At 40.3% G+C, this 24,987-nt stretch overlaps 1 protein-coding gene across 3 annotated transcripts in view; it reads right to left on the bottom strand.

The window, feature by feature from the left end:
- The window catches only part of grik5 (glutamate receptor, ionotropic, kainate 5), a 123,977-nt gene that overhangs the window by 96,575 nt on the left and 2,415 nt on the right, over positions 1–24,987 (bottom strand). For 2 of the 3 annotated variants that reach the window (XM_055047661.1, XM_055047663.1), the window contains exon 3: positions 20,980–22,830. The gene's annotated coding sequence lies outside the window, so the exon portion shown is untranslated. Of the gene's footprint in view, positions 1–12,689; positions 12,798–20,979; positions 22,831–24,987 lie in introns of those variants that run through there. The other variant, XM_055047662.1, reaches the window with a different exon arrangement.

The following is a 24,987-nucleotide window of genomic DNA, read 5'->3' as shown; positions in this document are numbered from 1 at the left end:
ACCCAAAGATTTTTCTTGGAGCTTCGGCACCACAGTTCACACCTCTAACACCCAGCTCCATCAGACTAGCAGCAGAAGAAGTAGTTAGCAAACACCTGGTGGAACTGTCAGTATGCTGAGCTCATCATACAAAATAAAAGGCTCCTGAGAATGGTTGCAACTGGCGTCAATCAACAACGTTGAGATGTATTGTTGTGATGATGTGCTGGATCATCACAACAATACTGATTGGGATGTCATTCTTAAAGAGACAGAGGCGTCAGAAGTGGCTTCAATGCCAAATCAAATTTATTTTAAGTTATATGAAGATAACATGACTATGGCTGGAAAAAAATAGGACCTGTTAATCTGAAACTTTTGAAACAAAAACTTCTGCTGTTCCACATTGATAAGTCTGCAAAAAAATATGAGATTCTTTTGAAAAGAATCAAACTAGATTGTATTGTTTACTGCAAATTACCTTTAACAAACTACAGTTAACTGCATAATATGTGTAACAAAGTTTATTGAATCAAATTTAATCATATCAAAAATCTGTGTAGTAACAGACAAACCAACAAACATCTTTGTTGAAGTAATGCAGCACAGCTTTACAGCCTCGTTCATTTGTTGCCGGCTAACATGCCCACATAATGTTCGTCTGAGTGAATGCAGACATGTGACATGTAGTTAATAGCGCCTGTGTCCTCTGTGACACTGCGATGGCTGACGGCAGCCCTGTAATTATCCTGAGCTGTAAATATTGTCCAATTTTATATCGAGCCAGAAATTACAGAGGGGTGACAGGTCTGGTACTAAATACTGCTGATTAGAGATGACACTGACACCTCCATCTGCAGCGGGGCTGCTTCGCTCACCTTTCACCTGTCTGTCAACATTGCCATCTCGCCCACGCAACCCAGGGTCCACCACAGACCACCCACCGCGCCGTTCGCCGTAATCGCTTTCACACTGACCGTGGTTGTAAAAGAAACAGCGAGACGGAGGGAAACGGCGGCCGAGTGATTAGCCTGACATCACACGAAATAAAAGGTGCGATGGGGGAGGACAGAGGGAAATGTAGAAGAAAAACTGAAGAATGGATGAGAGGCAGGAACAGGAGTAAAAATCTAATACAACCCAGAGATGAAGTTAGTCACGGTAACGATGTGTAGAAATAAAAGAACAGACAGTCTGTGCTTTAGCAGACATGGGACAGGAAGTCATGGAGAAGGTAGGCAATGAAAATCAACACTGATTCATTTTTATTTCAAAGAAAATGTAAAAGACAAATTCCTTCTTGGTCAAGGAGAAAAGATGAAACATGCCTTGGGCTAAGACTACTTTTATGCCCCACTGCCATTTTACATTTCTTTCACTCCCTCTCCCACTTCATCTGACAAGCCTGATTTCTAATACTATACGATTCTTTGTTCCTTGTCTTTATTAATGAATGGCAATTGAGAAGGGAGAGCAGCAATATAACACCTCCCTCTTCACCCCTTCACCCAGTCAGCATCTTCATCAAATCTTCAGCTTCCACTCCAAGGCTCTTCTCACCAGACAAACCTCTCATGCTTTTCATCAATCACTTTCCATTCACTTCTCACCAGCTACTGGTACTAAGTTGGACATCCTTTTGCCTTCCAAATTGCCTTAATTAGAGTCCATTTTGATATGGCAGCTTTGAGCTTTGTGATCAATTGTCCAACTGGAAGTGGCCACCTAATAAAGTGGCCCCTATGAGAAATGATTTTTGTTCATCGAGAAATAAAAAACCCTTAGATAAAAACTTTTTTTTTTCTTACATACAAAGAGTTTAATACATGGGTTAAATAACACAAAATTCAGTTTATATGTGTTGCTGCCTTTAGAAAGAAAATCAGAACCGATCAAAGCTGAAATTAGGAGACACCTCAGGGAGAATCATCAATCTGTACCAGCAAGTAAAACCCAGATCAGTTTATCTCTCGGAGGAACTTGTGATGCACCTACCTAACATCTCCTGTTGGAAAACAAACAAAAAAAATTGAATTTCAAATGCTTGGGTACTTGATGCATTGCACAAATCGCTCTTTTGACAGAAAAAAACAGACTAGAGGATAAAAACTAATGCAGATTTTTATCCTGTCATGTTGGGACTGCTGTACTTTTTCAGAAATCTAATAAAAATATTTTTTAAAAAGCAGGAGCGAGATGCTACTAATAAATTCAGCATCTTGAAAAGTATAGTGCTTCTCTGTACAGAGCAGGAGAGTCACTGTGTCGTATTGTACTGTCAAAAAATAAAACATAATTGGCACTGCTGCTGTATATGATTAATTTGAGGTGTTAAAACAGTTTATATTCAAGGAGAGAAACACATTAAGTAAAGGTTTGACAGATTTGTGAAATTATCTCTTCTTCTGTGCAGCATTTATATTTCACATAGTTTATGAGGCAAACGTAGGGGTTTTGTGTGTTTAGTATTTCTAAGAGTAGATGTCACATCCCGTTTGAAAGTTGGATGGATGATATACTAATGTGAGTTCCTCCCACCTAACACATCATCTTCCTCTCGCTCCTCTTTACTCCCACTCATCCTACTGGTAACAATCCAATCTCCCTGCCTCCTGGGCATATTAGCATGACAGCCATCAGCACCTCTGTGCCGCATGGCCTTTGCTCCGAGTCTGTAAGGATGTGCGGATGGGTGTGTTTCTGTCAAGAGGTGTCATCCTTAGCACAGCTCAGTCGACTGAGCAGAAGTTGTAGGTGCAAAATGCATCAGAGTTTTCCGTAGAAGTTTTTTTCTTCTTTAAACAGAATGTCACAACTTTGCAATTTTCTTAGTTTTTCCTTCTTGTACTTTTTACACTGACAAATTTAACATCTCTTGGTATGAATATATTTTCCATCCACATAGTGCCATATTACAAATAACAAAGTTACCTTTAGGTGTTATAAAAATGTGTATTAAAATACAAGAAACTTGACTTAGCATTACAGCCACATCTGCCACCTTGAAATTGGGCTTCTGTCTCTTTAAGAATCTCCTGTTCCTCACTACACTCCGCCTTCAGCACGGCATCACATCAGTGCTCCTTCATTATGATATTTACAACAATTCTTAGGAGCGTTGGACTAAGAAGTAGTTCATATAAGCAGCTCTGGACACAGTTTCACTACGTGTTTACTGAGGCAGCAGCTTGGATGGAGACTGCAGCTCCAAGGAGCCTCTGCATGCTTGGAGATGGTAATATCTCCAAATGCTATAATGTACAGAGAGCTCAAAAAGGTCATTTTAAATAACACTCATTTTAACATATAAAGGAATTTTGGGGGGGTTAAATTGAAGCGTGAGGAAGATTAGACTGTAAATATATGAACAAAGCAAAACATTCTCATCAAGGCTTTAATGACTGAAAACCTTGAATAAATCTACCCATTAGTTCTAGGACAATGTAAATAATGATCAAGATATTCAGTGTTTCCTCATATTGTATTTCAATAAGATGCTAATAGTCCACATGTTTGTATCAAAGTCAGTTTGCCTCAACAAATAGGAAGGTATTATTGGTCACATTGTTTTCCTAATCTAAAAATAATCCCTTTTGAAATCTTTCCACTTGCCTGACATGTTTATTTCATCAAAGCCACTGAGAAAACATTGATTTGGATGTATGAATCCCAAAGGTGAATAATGACATTTAGGAGATTTGCCTGTAATAAATGTTATTGCTCATTTAACTAAAGGATCGAATTGCATCCCTCTCTTCCTGCCATGTACTTTGGCAGGCATCACCACAGCAACCAAACTCAGACGAGGCTGTCTGACGCTGGCTTTTATTGGTCCAATAAAGTCCGAACAACATGGCGTTGCCTGCCGTCTGCTGCTGTAAATAAAAATCATCTGCATGGGTGTGCATGCCACTTCTGTAATCCAGTTAAAATTAAGATGGTCAGTCAGTGTTTGTCTAAATGACATATCCCATTTAATCCATTGCTTCACTGGCCATCAATTGTTGCAAATGTGCTGCAGCCATCATGCTCCGCTGCTGCACTCTCTCACCCTGTCACTTATCTTGCCATAGGTCTCATTGTGACACATTATTTTCTTCTATCCGTCATGACTGGAATTCGTCTGAGGCAAAAATACATAGAGCACCCTCCTCTTTTGTTAGCATCAACGGCTTTGCAGTGACACGATTGTATAAAATTATAAAGCAATCCAAACTTTAATTTAGGTTCATTAATTAAGTGGAAAAAAATAAATGTTTAGTTTCTATAAATATTTCTGGTGCCACATTCTGCTAAACTAACCAAAGACTTCAAATTTGCACACACCAAAGACTGTGTGTAAATTTGAGATTGCACACAGTTTCATCTCCTTAAGAAACTATTCACTATGGGAAAAACAAGAGTTGTTTAAACTTTTTGTCTTTGAATCAGATGGCTCAATAATACCAGTAACAACTCGACAGAGCACTGAGGTCCGCTGGTCAGCTGAACATTGTTGGAAGAAATATATACATCTCTGACTTCTATGACTTATTTTTCCTCTAATCTTTTATTATTTTTGTGTAAGCAAGTGTTTTATCTCTTTTGGTGTTCAATTTGCAGTCTCTGTAACAGAGTGTCATTTTGAAACCCCGTATTTTCTAGCCATATTTTTCTAGGTTAAAAAAAATCGCAACCATATATCTTCTCAAATGTATCTTTAAAATATAGTAAAGTGGATTAAATCTCAAAGTCCACAATAGGGCTGCTTAACTATCGAAACAAATACTAATCATAATACCTGATCATATGATTTGTGTGAAATATTTCAGTAGCAAAATACCAGATCCATTCATCCATTATCTGTACCAAACATCGCAGGGCAGCTGCTGCAACTTCAGCAAATAATGGCACTATGCGGTTAGATCACCTGTGAAACAACTATTCATCAGTATCTGTGACAAATTGTAGTGAAACAAAAAACAAAAAAAACATTTTCTATTCTACTATACAATACATAAAAGAAGGGAATGGTACCTTGACTAACTTAAAACTTGTTTTTTTTGTCAGGTGAGACGAACATTTAGTATTTTGGGAACAAACACTTGAGGAGATTCGATGGGAAACAACAATTGAAGATGTTAAAAAGCATCAATGCCACGTAATGCCAGGTATGGGGGAGGACCTTTTACTGCTTCGGTCCTGCTTCTCTTGTAGAGACCATGGCCTTGTTAAAGGCCGTGACACCAGGAGCTCTTTGAAATACCAGCAGAGTTTAAATAAAAATCTGGTGACCTTTGCCAGAAAAGTAAAGATGGCTTGTCTCCAGACATTTCAGCAGGTTAATGATCCAAAACATGAAGCCAAATCAATACAAAAATGGTTTACTAAATATAAACCAAAATGTTGCAAAAGACTAACCTTTTCTTAAAGCTTTTAAGCATCCATAGCAGGGGCACCAGTTCTTGCAGAGGGTATTCTACATAAACTGCCTACACACATTGAATAAGTATGTGCTGACACAAGGATAATTTTCCCTGTGTAAGAGCTTTGTCCCCCAGCTAAAGGACAACACATGGCAAATAGTCTCCAAACACCTCTAGCAGCTTCAAGAGGCTCTCATTTTAAAAATCACAACTATATGCACAGAATAAATACACAAAAGAGCAGATTTGTGCTGCCATCCTTTCCCAGCCAAGTCAGAAGCTCAAGTCATTTTTCCTGCCCCTCGTTCCCTCCAGGAACAAAGGTGAGGCGCACAGAAAGGAGCAGATGAGGTGCGAAAAAGATGGAAACTGTATTGGTGATGTTTTTCAGCTGGCTGATTTATGGCTTGCTGTTACTATCATTTTACCATTTTATTGCAGGAGGCTGGAGGAAGCAGACTGGACAGCTCAAGCCAGAGGGGACAACAGAGGGGACAGGGGAAGAGAGAATAAGGACTGCGCCGGACCCGAGGGGGAAGATGCAGCACACGATGCAGAAGAGTGCGGGCCGGGCTGCTGGGACGAAGACAAACAGGACACAGGAAGACAGGAAGGGATGAAAGAGTGAGCAGAAGATTAAAAAGAGCTTAATGAATGTAAGGACCATTACAATGAGTTGAAGTCAATTGTCCATTAAGTCAAGAGTTTCTCATGCGTGTGTGTTGCTTTAACATAGCTTTCCAATTTAGCAAGTTACAGTCGGATGCATCCAGGCCAGAGACATGCAAGTCAGCCTGAAGTGAAAGAGGGGAGTGGCTGAGGTGGACAGATAAGAGGCAAAGAAGGATTGTGACAAAGAGACAACAGGACGGGAAAAAGACATGGAGGAAATGTGGCGGCGAAGGAAAGATAAGGAATGGAGACAAGAAAGACAAGGGGGAAATATTAAAAGTTGAGACAGAGCTATGAGGAAAGCAGTGGGAGAGCTGATAATTCAGTAAGAGAGGAAGAAATACACGGAAGGGTAAGCTGATAGCATCGGTTCCTCAGATACAGAGGGAGATAGCAACTGCAGAGGGACAGGATCCAGATTTCAATACAGACCCGAAAGGAGCAGAGAGCGCCGCATTATCACGCAGCAAGAAACACAATTATTACTCGGCAGCCCCTGAGCATGTAGCAAGAAAAAAAAACCCAGAGTGAACTCGGGCTGCTATAATGTTCAATAAATGACACAGCAATCTGGAGGCAGAAGGGTAAACTGGATGGGAGGTTAATTTGTTTTAATTGGACCACGCAATCACAGAGTGTGATGGGGAAGATAATAACTGAAAGGACAAAATTACTTCTTACACTCATGTAGCCTAACTGGCTAAATTGAGTCTGTAACATCAGTGTCATTATACTGATTTATCAATTAATATGAAATGTCGGATGTGAATTCATTTCTAATAAATTAAGCATGCGCTCTGCAGTAGATAACACACACCTTTCTGCAATGATTTCACAGAGCAACATTTGTTGCCGGGGTTGGCAGGATTTTCGGAGCAAATTTGAACTGTAGAGCAAACGCGAAGGGACACCTGTCATTAGCACTTATAATGAGTCCAGTTGGAGTCTCGCTGGTGATATGCCAGTGAAGGCTTTGCTTCAGCACTTTAGCTGCAAACTTGAAGCGATGCTTCCTGATCGGGATCTTTGCAGGACAGCATAAACAGCGTGTTGTAAAAAGATTAAAAGCCACTGAAATTTGTCATACAAACTTTGATATGTCTCGGGCTTCATGTATAAAAACATGATTTTGTGCATAATTGCGAAGCAGAAAATAAAATGCATGATGCAAAATGTCATGTGTGGGACAAAACTATCACTGCACAACTATTATTCCCACATGGTGGTGACAACATCGTGCCTCAGGAATGATTTTCTTCAGGAGGAGTATGAGAGCATTTGAGTTGATGCAAATGCAGACATGGGTAGGAACTAGCTACATTTCCTCAGTTGCAGTTACTTGAGTAATATTTTTATAGTTTAATGGTATGGTTTAAAACCAAACCATTTTCTCAGTTCCAGTCGAACTGAGAATGAGCTTTTTTGCAAAGAATAGGAAAAGGGTTAGTCAAGGTGAGATCAACTCCATAAGACTTGGAGCAAAAGGTGAAAACGATCCATGCTTTCACTTCCACTCAGCAATTATGTATTACTTTGTGTTGCTGGAGCACGTAAAAATAAACGACATTAAAGCTTCTGGCAGCATAGTTTTGTATTTAATCTTCATCTTACGAAGATCATCGTGAAATATAATTTATTAGCTGAGAATTTAAAGAGTATTTGTGTGTGTGCTGCTGGCTCTCGTCGTAGATTTGTGTGTACGTTCAGATGCTGCCAAATGTGCGGGAAAGAAAGACAGGCAGCCGCGCACTGTAAAAAACGGATTAGCTCACTATTATAATGTAGAAAAGCTGTTAGATGCCTATAAGACCAAAACACATTACTGCTCCTGTCTCCTTTTAACACATGTTGCTTAATCTCCACCCCTGATTTGCCTCAAAGAGACTTGAGGGTTTCTGATTCCTCTAATGCGTTCAGCTGAACTCTACGCTTTGACACGTCTTCCGATAGCTTGGGACAAAAAAAAAATGTTGCAAAGAATGGAGAGGCAGAGACGGGTGTGCATTTCACCCACCGAGATATGGAGGAGAGCAAGTTCTGCACAGGGTTATTCATAACCAGCAGTCTGCCATACTGGAGGCTATCAGGCTCCAGCGAGTGTATTAGCTGTTCACCAGGCAGAATTTCAAATCACACCAGCACTGCACTCGGCTGCAAGCACTTATAAAGGTGTTGGTTCATATTCTCTGCCTTGGGGGAGAGCGAGGTTTAATATTCCAAGTGTCTATATCAGAGTTATGATGAGGAGATGAGGAGCTTGAGGGAGCGGTGCAATTTGCACTAACATTATCAGCGGTAGTAGACGTTACTATCAGTTTGTTTCCAATACCTGAAAGGAGTCGTTCATGTTCACCCTGAGTAAATTATGTAAGGTTGAAACAATAAAGTTAATTTGGATTGTGTTGTAATAAAAATTAAGAAAATAGATAACATTCAGTGGTTGCTAATATAATTGGTCACCATTTTAACAAATGATTTCTGATTAATTCAAGCTTTCATTCTCTTTCACTGCTGCACGGGTGATTAGGACCACATGAGGGCTTGAATGATAAATACGAGCGGATGAACATGCAGCGCTTCAGCATGAAATAAACGATCTCAGCCACAGGTCTTTCATCAACATGGCCTCTTGCTCTCTAATGAGCATCACACCTTCAGTCCTGCTTTGCTGGAAACACAGACCTCCCTCATCTTTATTCATGTTATGCCAATGTGGAATACTTCAAAAGATCGTCCGGTTGGCACTTTGGGGAGAGTTGCTCTCCACACCCCGTCTCTTCTGGAAGTTACAGTAGCTGGCGCCTCTGGCCCAGCCTGCTGCACCTGTCTCCATGCCAGGGCTCGAGCGTTATTTACTGTGAAGCCTCCATGCAGATAAACACAGCAACTCAGCAGCTGCCGTGCCCACACACTCAAACATACAGACACACACGCGCAGACATATGCAGGCACACTTGCACACATGCTTCCCAGGTTTTGGCTTCGGATCAGAGCTAAACAAAAGCTGCTCTGGGCTCGCCCATTTGTTTGATTCCTGATGATTGTTTTCTTTCAGCACACCTTCCTTCTTTTCCCTCCACTCCTTCCCTTTCGCTGCTTTGCTTGGTCAAGGTCCACTCATTTATACTTTAAAAAACAGACAAATTTGTTGCAGCTTCAGGTGAATAGATAAAGACGCTTAAATGATTTTACTGCAGCAGATAATCACAGTGCAATTACCTCAGACAACCAATTTACAAAAAGTTGAACTGAAACATTTGGACTTTAGGAACTCAATTAGATGTAATTTGTGGATTCCTGCCAAGGTTTTGTGCAGCACTGAAACCAGAAACTAACCAGTCAGAGAAACAAAAACAAGAGACCCAAATCAGCAGCAATCAAAGGCATGAAAAAAATAATCCATTTTCTTTTCAGCTGGTTTGCTCACAATGAAACCAAATTGTAACACAAAATTTATGCAAAGTTGTTTTTTAACTTTGGCTATCTAAACTTATTGTTATGTCATAAGAAGCTGCCCAGTCGTACATGCAGGGAAAACACTATGTCCTCCATGTTTCTCCTCTTTTTGGTTTCCAAGATATTTGCGGGGTGAAATTTATTGGCTTTGTCGACACCAGAGTTTGATAAGCTTTCACGCCGGCCCAAATGCCACAAACTATCTGAGGAAACGTACTCTGACCCGTTTAGAGCAGACAAGATAACTCTGCTGTGGTGGTGACCTGGTAGTAAATACTCCATGTGGGTTTGGTGTTAAAAACAGAATCAATGTGTGAAACCTCAAGATTGGTAGAGGACCTGTGATCCTGTGGGAACCTTGTCAGTACATGGCCATAAGGAATCAAGAACATTTATACATAAATATCTGGCATGACTTTACTGAGTCTTACAGCAGAATAATGCTTCTGGTTAAAATGCTGTATAACTTTTTAGTCTTACAGAAAGCCTGTCAGCTGAGCTTAAGAGAAAAATACATGAGAGCACCAACAACACAGGATGATCTAAAGAGAATGTAAATGTTATGAGAAGGGACTAAATCTTTCATTCACAAAAAATGGGTTTTAACACTGGCAGCCTATTGTGACACTGAAGATTTTGTTACATCATCTTTGATATACATTTGTTATCATGGGATTTACTCAGAATGACTAAACGTATTAAAAACTAAATATTGGGCATCCTAGAAGAATCAAAGATGAATTTATTTTAAGGTTTGACACATCTTTGTCTGGATCTGGATAATTCCCTCCCCAAAAGAGTGCTAGTTTGAGTTTTTAAGAGAAGGTGAAATAAGCTGAATGTAGAGAAAAGGTATCGGCAGTTACTTTAAAAAAAACACCTCTCAGAAGCTGAGACCGCTCATGCTGGGTAATCGATGTGATCGAGTTTCTCCCGTTGTGGCTTTGGCCCCGGCAGCTTGAAAGGTGAGCATCACAGAGCTACCAACTTCTTCCACTAGCGCGTGGTAAGACGCTGTCGCCTTAAGCCAGTGGACTTTGTACCTTTTTGCTGAGCTTTTATTTCCTCCCCTCCTCCCACCTCAAATATTCCCTCACCAGAGAGACCTTGCAGAATATGTCTGTACAAACACACTTCTCTTTATTAGCATATGTTTGAATTTGGGTTTTCCTTTCAAATGGATTGCTGTACAACAGTGTTTTAATATCAAAGCCATTGGAAGAGCAAATAAGGTTGCTATTGTAGCAGTGTGGACTCCTTTGAAAGGTGCCCTGTGTTTTCTCTGCTTCACAGAGTGAGATGGATAAATGGAGGCAGCGATGATGATGCCCCACAGGTAAGTATTTAGATGAAGCACAAACACACACACAGGGCCTCATTGCAATCATCCAAATGGTACATTGATTTCTGCAGCAGCACGACCCAACAGGCCTGACTGGCAAATGAAAACAAAGGCTGCATGTACAGTGCTGACACACACCATCAGTCAGAGGCAGCCTGCAGACTCTATGATTACCTGCTGTATGTAAATCCAATGAGCAATAAGGCAGGTTATCCCCCTATGAGACACTGTTGTTATTACTGAAGAGAATTTTATCGGCGAGTGCCGCCGGCCAACTGCTGGTAACTGATTATGGCCCATTCAGATAAGATGGCGACACTGGGAAATGGTGATACCAGCAGGCACTCCCATTCAATTCTTCAGGTGGCACAACTAAAGCCAGTGTGGTTTCTCCTCATTTTCCAGAGTGAGAGAGAACCTGACCTTATCAGATAAACCCTCTTTATGGAATAAACAGAACATTAGAGCCAATTAAAGGCGTAGATTGGGATAAGAAAGCAATTTCTTTACCCTTCCATCAATCTTATCTGGGGTAAACGCATACAAATATTTTTGATAAATAATAAATGGAATAAGAACATCTGATCCCAGTTGAGGAGATAATATCGCCTTAAATTCTGTTTGTCTTTTTAGCCATAATGAGCATCTTTGAGCTCCTGATTTTGGCTTAACATTCCCAGCATAGTTTCCAAACACATGGGGTGGTTTATTCGGCTTTAATTAACCAAGAAGGTCCCGCTGAAATCCAAAATGATTACAGAAAATCCAAATCAGAAATGCTACTGAGCCCAGCTCTAATAAGTTGGTATTGTTAGTGGCAAAGTGTTGAGTATCACGCATCATTTGGCAGCTACACAGCAATCTCCCCCAAGAGTCTGTAAAGACAAAACAACCGTGGATTTCACATTTATCAAGCTGCCAGAACACCACTATAAACACAATCCAGAATAATTGGCACCCCTGGTAAAGATGTGTCAAAGGCGTTTAAATAAATTCAGCTGTTTTTACAGAAGCATAATTTCACACTAAAATGTATGAAAATACATTATTAAGCGAGGGGAAAAATCTCAAGTAAATAATGTTTTTTAATATTTTAAATAACTGTTCTTATGATCAGCAGAACGACATCAAGTCTCTCAGATTTATTTAAAATATTGCTGTGTTTGTTTAAAAGACTCTAGAAAGCTTCTTCACCTTTCTGGGTGTGAAGCAGGCCCACAACATCACCGACTCACCACCGTGCTGCACTGTGAATTTAAAAGATTTACACTTTAGCCAAGAGTGGCTGAGAAAAATAGGTGCTTATGTCATTTCATCTGAATACCTCAGGAAGACAGGAAGTCAGGAATCTAAACACTCTCGCCAACTTCAAGCAGGAAAGTATTTAAAAACTATTTAAATTATTTTCATTAGTAACTGACCACAGGAATTTTAATCAAAATTGTTTTCCCTGACCTGACATTGAAGGTTTTCCGCATCTCTCTTTGAGAGACTAGGCAGCAGAAATAAAAGATGAATTATTGTCATCAATGTGGACCGTGTGTGTGGTGTCCAAATCTTAAAATCTAAAACAACTACCTGATGTTGTTTCATTCACATGAAACAACTTCACTCCCTGAAGGCCAAATTTGTTGTAAAAGCGTAACACAAAACTGGAGAAAATTAAATTATGCAAAGCACCTGCTTTTTAATACTATAATCTATCAGTAATACCCAACCATCCTAACTAATGCCTCAGGGCTTAACAGCTTGAACCAAGCATCTTTTAAATGAAACATATAATATGCTGCGTCTCCAGTTATCCTGCTGACTTTCAACAGCTTTCCACCACTCACCTGCCAATAGCTGATCTGAGGCTGACTGAAGGTGCTAATAGGCTGGTATCGCCTGCGTTGGATCAGTCGAGTATGTGCTCTCTCAGCCTGCTTCACTTGGGATCAAAGGCCGTCGCATATGCACACTGAAATACTTTGTGGCGCTCAGCATGACCATTGGACTCCCAGTGTGAAATATATCGACCCCTGACATCGACTACACGCTAATGCTAACCATAACACCAGCTGAACACACCACCAGCGGTGTTTCATCTGCAATTAAACTCATGCAGGTGAAAAAACAGGTGCAGAATATCAGCAAAGACAAAGGCTGAGTTAAATTATTCATCAAAGATGTCCTTCAACTCCAAGACACAAAAAATAACATTTTCTTGTGTTCAAGTGTAGTTCATTATCTACATGTATTATGCATTCAGCATTTAGCTTTGTGTTTTTGTGTTTGGCAGGAATTATTTCAGAAATCCAAAGAAAATAATTACATCAGAAATTCTTGCAGAAATGAGAAGCTTGGAGGAATCTGGAAATAAGCTCAAACACTATTGTGAATTACATCAAATACCAATGAGCTAAAGAAATAAAACTGAGAAATCTGTCCATTTTAAATCAGCACCTTGTAAGATTCACTCAAATACGATCAAATCATGGAAGGTGTCAAAACGCTTTAAGAAGTTGTCTCTTGCAAAGCATTTCATTTTACATAAAGCACACCCACACATTCATTAGCACTCAACACATCCATCTCCAAGTGTAAGAATTTACATTATTTACACCGTATGATTTTACATCCTGGCTGACAAGAAAGTTATCCTTCAAAAAGGCAGCAATGCAGATAACACTCGGCTATTTACTGATGCTTTTTGTGCATGGTGTGCAGCAGGGGGCAACAGCTCAGTCGCAAAATCAGCGAACAAAAAATTGGCTCCAAAAATCTCACAAACAAACCCACATGTTCATGGAAACCTAACAGCAATCAAACCACAGACCTGGTGTTAATTAATCACATCTGTTGGAGTTTTTTTTTTTTTTTTCATATCATCTTGACAATATGTTATAAACCCATTCAGAGCATTACGTTTTATTGAGTCAATTAAATATGCAGCAGTTTAAAAATCAGGCAGCACCCCATAATCATCTGGCGCATCACCATTTGGACTGAGGGAGCCGAGCTGGAAATGACTTGCATGTTAATACAGCTGATTGGTGCGGCTGATTGCAATCTCTTGACTCAGAAACCCATTTGTTAACAACTGGTCCTTCTAAAAAAAAACATAATTTAGGGTTCAATAAACATTTTAAAAACTGAGAATTTTGACAGCACTACTGACCTGGCGTAGTTCAAAAGTGGTAAATTTCAAGCATTTATTTCTGCTTTCGACTAAATGGTCTAAAGGAAATAAAATACTAAATTCATAGGAAAACATTTCTTAATCAACTTTGAGGCCTTTTTTTGAGCTTCAAGTTATAGTTGTCACAAAAAAAACAAAAAATAAAATTAAAACCATAATTAATTGTCTAAATTTTTATAACCAACAGCTCTAAATAATTAAAAGAGTGTCACTTAGTTTAAGTGCAGTCTTGTTATCAGGAACAAAGTCGTTGTACAGAGCTGCTTTTTCTCTGTTCTGTTTTAATTGAACAAAAAAAAGAAGCTTTGATGGTTTGCTGAAAAGAAAAGACTTTTTGTTACCTAATTAAGGAGCCATTAAAGATTGTGTTTGATAAATTTTATAATGAGCTTAGATCATTTCATAAAAGCTGTAGTTTGAAAAGAAAAGTTTCTTTCAGATAATTAAGGCGCACAATTATTTGACAGATCTACTTTTATTGTTGCTGCAGTTTACTTTTATCTGGGAACTTGAAAACATTGAAAGCTGCTTCATCATTTATGTATTTGTAAATACCTGGAAAAAAAAGAGAAAGGTTCACTGCTGGAGAGTAAAATGTCATAGTTGCAGGCAAGAGGAGGAGGATCATTAACACCTTGCCAGGCAAACTGACACTCAGCAGGAGGCGAGGTGAAAAGTGGGAAGTGTGTTCGCCACACCGAGGCTGAGGATGCTGCTACCTGGCTGACCTCTGAATAAATCCCCTACATAAAAGGATAAACAGTTCACTCTGTAACAAAATACAGTATATTTTACTCAAACCACAGTGAATTCATGGGAGTTCCCACCAAACTGGTGCTCATACTACTAGACTCTGGTATTGACTAAATCTTTGATGCACCAAAGGAATGACTTTTGATGACCAACAGCTGATCAAAATGTTACGTTATAATCAGGATCCGTTTCGCTCTATATCTGCGTAATTTAGGGTAAAGCAACTAAACCCACACACAACTTAAAGGATCCCTTTCTCCCATGTTCAGCTCTGTGTATTGATGTGAAGGTTGCAGCATTAAGCGGATCAACGTGTTGCTTCCTGTTATACACAGATGATCCCTGCCTGGTCACGGTTTAGTATTAGCAGATTTTTTCTTATTTGTTGAAAATCCACCAATTCTGATTTTTTTTTTCTCAGGACATACCAAAAAAATATAAAAAAAACATAATCCAGCTTGGAAAGTTGAAACGTCTAGGTGCAATGCTACTCGATATGTTATTGGCTGCTGTTTGGAAAGCAACCACTCCAGGAGCATCATTGATTTTTCTTGCTGCTGATTGGCTGAACTTGTATCTTTCCTTGCCAACATGGTTTCCATTGTTCCCTTTAATAAATATTAAGGTATATTTGATGTTTGAACTATTAAAATGTGAAGTTATAAGATCTTTTTAAAGGGATTTCAAGCATCAGCAGGTTGAAAACCCTGAAAATATTGGGTTTAGCTCCATCTGAAAAAGTAACATTGTAACAGCAGCTGCGTGGGAGCTTACCTTTCTCGAGACCGTTCTCAAGTACTACAACACTCAGAAATACCTCCAAATAAAAATGTTGGTGTGCATTTGTATTCAGACCACATTTCTCCTAAGTTTCCAAAGCACAAAAACACTTAAAAATAAGTGACAGATTTAGCCTGCCATCCTCCTGAGTCACTGTGTCAGCCCTGCTTAATTAGAAAAAGTGATTTAAGGCTACTTCTGCCTGCGAGCTAACTTTCCCATGCAGCTTCTTGTGGAACAGAAGAAAGGAACGAGGCTGGCCAGACCAACTGGAGCTCGAGACACGATGGGCATGGTGACATAAGCTAACCCTGTGGTAAGATTCAAAAGGCTGACATGGATGTAATGAGCAGTCATGCCACCATGAAAACAACACGCAAGGCTTCCCAGAATGCCTTTCTTCATCTCCGCAACATTTTCTCGGGAATGAGTCCTGAACTGACCTGAGATCAAGCTTATCAGAGTTTGTCACTCCAGCAGCCACACAAGGCAGCAGCAAACTCACTGCTGCCGCGACGCGAGCCTCAGCCGGCAGCCTGATTAGAGCGAGCCAGGTTAAGACTGATGAGCTGAGCCTCAGACCACGTTACGTTCACACCGACACAAAACTGACCTTTTCCACTAATGCTAATGCACACCATGTGTTTTGTTGCTATCTGGAAAAATATGTAACAAAAAGCTGAATAAATACAAATTCACGAGATGGTTACAGTAAATGTACAGATATACAAATGATCACGCTTCTACCTCAGATCACACACATTACATACATCGCCTTTATCTCCTTGCAATCCAGTCTTAATGACTCCATTAACGGAGAGACCATTAGCAGCATTCACTTTATGGCCAGCCAAACAGCCCAGCCGGGAGCACATTATGGAAAGGGCATGTGTGTCCTAATGTCCACTTCTTGTCACTCGGCTCGTACACACGCACTCTGTCTTTCCCCTCAAGGCCGGCCGGCCCGAAGCAAGCAGGACTGAACAAACGAGAGTCATTTTCATTTTCACACCGTGGGGTAAAGGTTTAGCGCAGACTGCTTTGTGCTGGTGGTCCATCAACGGAGGAAACTTAAGTGCTGTTAGGAGTTTGAGCAGATCTCATATCCCCAAATTAGCTCATTGTTGGAGCAGAGGCTGAGTCATGGGCTGCAGCAAAACCTCGTCACATTCCCAAGTTGATGACAAAATGATAGATTTAGTGTTGATAACATAATAATTATTTACTTCAGCGAAATGCTTTAGAAATGCTTTTAGCAGAAGCATACCCTGTTTTGCTAGATGCAGCAGCTGCTTTCAGGGCCTGGTTAAATGACTGGATCAGTGATCTGAAAGGATCCGAGCAGAACAAACCAGGGTAACGAGAGGCTCTAAAATTCGGGGTAAATTGTTATTTCATGAACCATGTAAATTTATGGCACAGTTTAGAGCAAGTCGAGAGGAAAAACTGAAATAATCTTCTAGCGCTGTATATTTCTACTCGTATTAGACTTTAAAAATAAAACACCATTTGATTTAAACACACTGCTGCTTGCACTTACAGATTGCATTCCTGGAATTCAACATGAATCCTCAATGAATGGATGTCCTTGAGGCAAATATACCTAAAAAAAAAACCTTTAGAAATTTGACTTTTAATGTTATTGTGTTCACTTTTAACCCCATAAAAAAATCTAGTGCCACCTTCTGAAATTGCATATTTATTCAGCAGAATCCCATTCTATCACAGCATACATCTCTGAAGGCTCATAGACTTCGGTTCAATTCGTCATCCAAACATAGAAAAATCATGATGACAATTCCAACCATACCAATAAATGGCTATTTGCCATTTATAGGCTGGACAAGGAGAGCATCAATTAGAGAGGCAGATAGGAGGTCTGTGGTCACTCTGGAGGAGCTGCAGACATCCTCAGCTCAGGTCAGAACTATTTCCCATCCACTCCAAAAATCAGTTTCATATAAGAGTGGAAACAAGAATGCCACTTGGGGTAAGATTAAGATTAGCAGTTTTCCACAAACCATACACTCAGTAAACAAATGGTAGAAGGAGCTCTCATCAAAACAACCCAAATGTGCCTTTTGGGCTTTTTTGGAAATGTGTGGTGGGAAAAAAATCTTTCAGATAAAGGAAAAATTCAAAAAATTCCCATATATCCATGCTGCAGCAGGAGAGCATACTTTTTTTTCACTCCAAGTACACAAAAACATGTGTTTAAGGACTAAAAAAGTGGATTTTGCATAATTTGTCCCCTTTAAATCAAATCATATCGACATGTTAGAGAGGCAAAATAGTCCAAATTTTAAAAAATACTGTTAATCCAAGGAACAACAACTCATAAATTTTGGTCTCTAGATGTACAAAACTGGTGAAGGTAGGTGTACTAATACAAATGTGGAAAAGCTAAAAGGTCCTGAATGTAGCATCTGAAAAAACAAACAGAAAGTAAAACCTGTGTTTCATAACTTTCTGATTTTATTGTGTGGCCTCAGCTCTCCAACGTGTTTTCTCATCATGACACACCATTTTGAGGTAAATGTGTCTTTTCAATTTCTCCTCCAAGCTAATCTTTAGCTCTGCAGGCAAATGGTAGCTCCTACTGAGAGAAGAGCGAAAATACCTCATACCTCGTAGGAGGGGGGCTGAGCCCAGCCCAGTCTTTATATTAGCTCTCTGCTCCGGGAGCCATGGGCTACAGAGAGACGTTCTCCACCTCTGCTGAGACAAACTGGACGGTGGTACCTGCTGCCTGCTTGTTTTTTACCCCTGCTCTCCCATGGGGTGGAAGACTATTTATCTGCTGGTGGGAGAACAAGTATCAATGTGCAACATAGCTTGGGATTTGAGCTTTTATTACGAATCAAACTGCAAGGTCAACTTCGCATGAATTTGTGTCAAAGCTGTCAAGCAGAGAAACATAAAACAAAAAGCCCACACAGAGGAAGCAGAGTAAACAACGGGGCTTAAGGGCCAGATGTCTGGCTGTTTTTATGCTTTCACATGTACAGTCAGGTAATATGCAGCGTTTTGATCTGAAAGCGCATTATTAGAGACAAGAAAAGATAAGTGAGTTGTTGCTGCATGATGGAACATAATGACATTTGTGGAGAAAACTTTTTTTTCCCCCTCTGTATCTTTGCCTGCATGGCTACTCTTCAGATGAAAAGTGAAACCAGCTCTTGTCTGAAGCTCAGGCCCTCGTGACAGTGTAATGTAGTCGGATCTGTCATGCCTTTGATGCCATCGTATGCCACTCCTCCTCTCTTCTATGGGCTTTCTGACAGTGACAAAGGGGATCGGCAGCAGCGTGTTATCAGTGTGCAGCTGCAGTAATCGTATTATTTAGTTAAGCTTAATTCTGAGAGGCTGACCAACAGCGTGAACAAAGCGGGGCTTTGCTAAGCCCATCAGAGTGCTCCCATGGAGCAGAGGTCTTTTCCTGCCTTTCGGCCTCTCTGTATCCATGCTCTCCCATTTTCCTCGCTGTTTCCCGATGCCCTCCTCTGCGTCCGCCTCTCTGTTGCTTTCTCCCTCACACTGTCTCTCTTCCTCCTCTTGTTTTTCTGTGTCCAGGATAGTTTTTCACTCCCCTCCCTCATTTTCCTTCCATCTTCATCCCTTTAAATCTTTCCTTTCTGAAATACTCAGCACTGGGAGTTCGTATAATGGTGTTATTCACAGTTCACTGGTCTGTTTGAAGGTACAATCTTGATTGAGGGCTTGGTGATTGTGCGAGTGCATAAAGAGGTGACCATGGAGATAGATGAGCTTACTAATATGCAGGACATTGCAGGGGCTGAAGATAAGTGTTGAGTTTCATTCAAGCAGGTCATTTGGGGATTGAGAGAATTGGAAATGATATGGAGCCATTGTGCAATACTATTCATTCATTGTCGTCTGCGTACTTCTAAACATCTCGTTACGTTAAAACCAAAACATTAAATGTATTCTATTGGTATCGTAGGTGATAGGCTAACACAGAGTAGTATGCACTTGCATTCATCCCTGCTGCTTTTCTTGGATTTCGGACATGAGGAGACTGAAATTCTTCTGAGCAGAAAAGTTCAGTCTCTATAGAGTAGAGTTTCTAACTAGGAATGCACCAATATATTGGGCAGATATCAATATTCAATATAAATAATATTTCTGTGGTAGATATTATGTGTATATTTCACTTTCACTTTGACAACTTAAAGAGGCACTATTGTGTATTTTAATGTAATTTTATAGCATAATTAAGTAACTATGTTACCTTCACTTATTATAAGATGCTCTAAATATCAAATATGACTGAAAAGAAATCTGACTTCATAATTTATCGTCTTGAAATTAGCCCTCTTTCATCACACCTTTTTTATGACTGGTGTCCTAAAGAAGTGCATTATAAATGGTAATGTTTCTGAAGAACAGTGTTTGTGGCAAAGTGTCAGTCGTACAGCAACCTAAAAATGAAGCAATAAATAGTCCTCATTTATCTGTATGACAATTGTAACACAACATATCATAATAAAACTTTGAGCACATATTTCCCACTCCTTCTCATCCTCGCCCTCAGTTTGGATGGACATCCATGTCTTTTTAGGTTTCCATACTCTTTTCATGTGCAATGATTGTTATATCCTGCTTTAAACTTCTCCCCAACTGCTCCCTCTTGATGCTGTTTTTTATTTAAACTTTATTTTACCAGGATAAAAACCCATTGAGATTAAAAACCTGTTTTTCAAGGGAATCCTGGCCAAGAGCAGCAAAGAATACAGTAATGTCCTCTGACAAAGTTCTTCTCAGAAAAGATACATTTAAACTGAGATTAAATTACACACCAAGTGGACTCTGTTTACTAATTACCCGTCACATCCAACCTCAGTAAAATGCATTGAAGATTGTGGCTACAACATAGCAGAATCTGGACAGATTCAATGGATATAAACATCTCTGCAAGGCATTGGATGTTAAATGCAGGTAATAAAGAAGTCAAGAAGTCATTCTCAGTAGCTGATGCATCCAGTTTCCATTCCACCCTCAGCAGTGTTAGAACATTAAATCAGAAGTGAAAAATGTGCAAAAAAGAATCTCATTAATTAGCTCAAATTAACCCTGGGGGTTCACACAACCAAGGGAAAGCACCCCATGTACCTTATTCTGACACTGACTCTCTCGCAAGCTTGGATCTGAGATCAAACTCATACTTGGCAGACTCTCACACACACGCATGCACGCACGCACGCACATACACGCTCTCTGCCCGAAGCAGAGGAAAGCAAATCCGCTGTGAAGGAACCATAAAACCAAACGCTGCAGTAAGACAGACCATTCCTGCACTTCACAATATATGAACTTAATGAATGCTAATGACCTGTAGTGAGGATGTGAAGACATACATTCACAGACAGATAGAAAGAGGCTGTACTTACAGAATGATTCAGACAGTTTCAGAGGGGCCGTGCCATACTATAGCTGTAGTGGTGAGTCAACGGGGGCTCTAGGATCCGAGAGCACAGACTTTCTGCACCTCAGCTGGCGGGTGAGGGGGCACGGATGCTGCCAGGGGAGTTAGTTTGTCACTGGAGGGGAGGATGTGTGGAGAAAATTTGGAGCAAGCCAGTGTTTGAAACTCAGAGGAAAAGGTAATCCATGTAGAGGAACAGTCGATGAGAGGGGAGATTCAGTTCTTGAGTACAAACAGAATGAGGGATTGATTTGGTGGGTGTTTTTCTTCTTTCGCTTTACTCAGAGAAGAAATAACAAGAGGCCATCTCGACAAACTGGAAAAGCAGGGGGTGAAAAATCAGTCAATGAGAAAGGCTCCATCTTTTCCCTTTTTTGTTGTTGTGGTTGTGGTCTTTTTCTGCTGTCCTCTGTCTTGCTTGCACCCAGGGACTGCAGAAGGCTCATAGGAGGAGTAACGGCGGCGTCAGAAAATCAATCCCTGTGCCAAACGACGAGCGAGCATAAAGGAGTAAATGACAAGCAGATGAAGGGGAGGATTTCTGACACCTGCTCTCTCGCTCCGCTTCTGTCTGCCTCCCACCCTCTCTCTCTTTCCAACCTGGATTTCCTTTTTAGTAACAACCCTCCCTTTGCTGTATATTGGGCTTTTTTCAGTGCAACGGTACTGACTTAGATGGGTCCTAAAGGAGCCACAAACACGAGGATGCTCCTCTTTGCTTCTTCTTACCTCCTCTGAAAAACACTGAGTGGAATGACAATGAAATGCAGAACGTCGGCTCTGCCAGCTCTGGATGTCTGCTGCCTTTTTTTTGCCTGACACTTCGGCTGTGTAGCTGTCTTCCTCTCTGTCTCAGAGCTTCTCTGTCAGTCCTTACAGGTGTCTGTTTACCGGGCCATGGTTTAGTTCAAACACCAACACGCAGAGACAGCAGCTTCAGGCCAGACGGTGAACTCAAGCCCCCCCTCTGGCTGAAATCCTGACCCCTCCCCCGCCCATGGCATTAACTTCCCTCCAAAACACCCCAAACGAATTACAGGAGGTCTGAAAAGGGACTCTGGACAATCCTAGTTAATTCTGTTTATTTCTCTCGCTCTCTCTCTTCTGTCTGTCTGCTCTCGTGTTATTTTCTCCACCTGTCCTTCTGTTTTCTGCTCCCCCCCTCCTCCTTCCTTGCTCAGTGACTGTCTCCTTATTCGTTATCTATTCTGGACAGTCTGTCCCTCTTCCCTCTCCGTCACTGAGAGAGGATGAAGAAGAATGCTGCTGCTTCATAATGTATTTCTCCTCGATGTGAAAGAAGGGACAGAAAATTTCAGGTAGAGAAGTTGCTCCTTTGGAAAAAAAAAATACAGCAAAAATAAAAACTGGCCTCCCGGGGGGTGATTTTCAATTACTCGCCTTTGCCCACAAACTTATGTGGAAAAAGTGACCCAGCACTGAGTTGCGCCCCAAAAGTGTCGTAATCTCGACGAAATATCCGGCCAATAAATCCGTACACGTCCAAAAGCTCCGTACCGCTGCTCAAGCATCACCACATCATATTTCATTTCAGATGAAGTTCAAGCAGCTTAATTGCTTGATGCACTGACTGGATGGTGGCACGTCGACTCCTCCGAGGCCTGTTTGTCTCTGCTTCCTGCAGACGGCTCCAGGCGATCCCAACCTCAACTCTGCAGGCTCAGCGTTGGCTGCAGCGGACGGCTGGAGATGCTGGAGATGCTGGAGATGGACAGGTGTGGAAAGCTGGCTGCTGAAGGGAACATGTTGGTGTCCACGCTGCCCATTCGGCGACCACCGCTCCCAGGTTTTGGGCCTAGAAAGGAGAGGGAGCGGAGAGGTAAAAGTACAAGAGAAGAGGAGTGAGAGTGCATGAAAGGTTAGCTTGGCGACGTTTGTGTCACTCTGCCTTATCGCGCATGTCATTCTCCTGCCTGTCACACTCCTCCCTAGCTGTCGTCCTGCTGTCTATTCTGTCCTTGTCACTCTTTCTCCGACTCTGCTGCTTGTTTGCTCCTCAGTCCTCGGCACTCGCGTTAAGATTTGATCCTTTCGCTCCCCTAACAAGCTCATCTTCGCACAGTCTCCACATGACATCTCTTCCATTCCCCCTGTGCAATTTAGTAACGACACCTTCACTGCTTTCATTCAATTCGTTCTGCTGTCTTCTTCTTCCTCGAGTCTTTGCGTCAGGTGAAGCGTGGCAACAATGACTTTCAGCAGGAGTGAAACACAGATTTATTTAAAGTGTTGTGGTTGATCCCAAATTCAAATTGTTATTTCAAAAATCATTGTTCAGTGTCTGCAGATCACAAAACGCAAAGTCTGAACGACAAACTGCACTTCAATAATAGAACTTCACTGTCGGGATGGCAAAAATATATTCTTATTATAATCTAACCTTAAGGTTGGATTATAATAAAATAGTTTTTATGGTTTCAAAGTATCACAGCTTTCACACAAAAATACAAAACAGATGATTAACATGATTCAGCTGCTTTGATATATAAGAGGAAACTGGAAACGAATCCCTCTGCTGCTAAAATAATGCAACATACTGATTACTAGTTTTAAAACATTGTTACCTTTGACACTTATTTAAAGTTAATGTGAACTTTATATGTAAAGTTAAGCAAAACTACAATATACACTCATTTGCTTTATGTATAAAGTAACACAACTATGACAATCTGCTGATAGTAAATAACTTTAAATATCTTTTAAGGTAGAGCTTGCTTTTAATAGTGTAATAAAGGTTTTAATAATAGTAGTAATAATACATTTATTTGTATCACTCTTTACAATAAGATAAAACATAAAACAGGATGGTTTCTCAGCCGGTTTCCACTCCACAACTATTGATATTTCTGAAATGCCAAACTTGTATTTTTATTTTCAATGTGAGGCAAAATTTAATGTACCAAATGTTTGCAGCAACAGGTGGGGGAGGGCTGCGCTGCATTACTCCATAAAGCTCGAGAAAACTCAATTTAAGAAACATTTTCTCTGCCATCTTATATAGATATTCAAGCTTTTTCTTCCAGACTGATTCCCATTTTGATCGATCCCGACTGGTTTTACAAACATCTTTAAGAAAATGTGCTGCAGGTTCTTTGATGGATGTGGTAGTTTTATATCGAACTGAAATGAATAAATCACACAATTATTTACGGTACATGTGATTTATGCATTAAATTACTCCATGCATTAAACTCTATGTCCTTCATCTGATGTTTATTAGTATCAAAAGAAGTGCATAAAAGCATACACTGATTGATAATGCATATATAGATTAAAAATGGTGAAAAATCTTAGTGCTGATGCCTTAGGTTTAAGTTTATTCAATAGATTAAGAATAAATCAGCTCATTCTGATTTCTGGCTGCATAACTGAAGCACCAATAGCTTTATGAAAAACATTTTGAATCACAGAAAGGAAGAGTAATTATGAATTCATTTCAAATGATAATTTTTGATTAAAGCTATTGTTTGAATTAAGAGAATTTCATCTGATTATCTGCAAAAGCAAATAAAAGAGACGATTTGAACCTTTGCTGTTGTCAGTAAACAACATGATTTCACGTGGCTCATAGGTGAACAATTCAAAGATGGTAGTTAATTGGGTAAAAAAATGGCTCAAAACACAAATTAAGAAGTAAGGGGATAAATATGATAATTAGAATACATTTTTATTAAAATTTTGTTTAACAAAACTCATCCATCACTTGTCAAACTCAACCAAACAATCATATGGAGCGCTGCTAAAGAACCAAAATGCTCTTTGCTTTATTTTGGTTTTAATGCATCCCCTCATTACACAAACACACATCTGCTCCCCTTCTAATGCCACCCTGGGAAACTGCCCATTTATCCCAGTTTGCTCAGCAATGGTCCATCTAGACCAGGGGTCTGCAACCTGCTACTCTTGACCCTCCAATTTACTCTTTGGATCCGCCACGACGGCCCCTAATGAG

Source organism: Poeciliopsis prolifica, unplaced genomic scaffold (assembly GCF_027474105.1).
Source record: "Poeciliopsis prolifica strain line A6 unplaced genomic scaffold, Auburn_PproV2 SCAFFOLD026, whole genome shotgun sequence".
In the NCBI taxonomy this organism is placed as follows: domain Eukaryota; kingdom Metazoa; phylum Chordata; class Actinopteri; order Cyprinodontiformes; family Poeciliidae; genus Poeciliopsis; species Poeciliopsis prolifica.
This window is presented reverse-complemented; position numbering and strand designations above follow the sequence as displayed.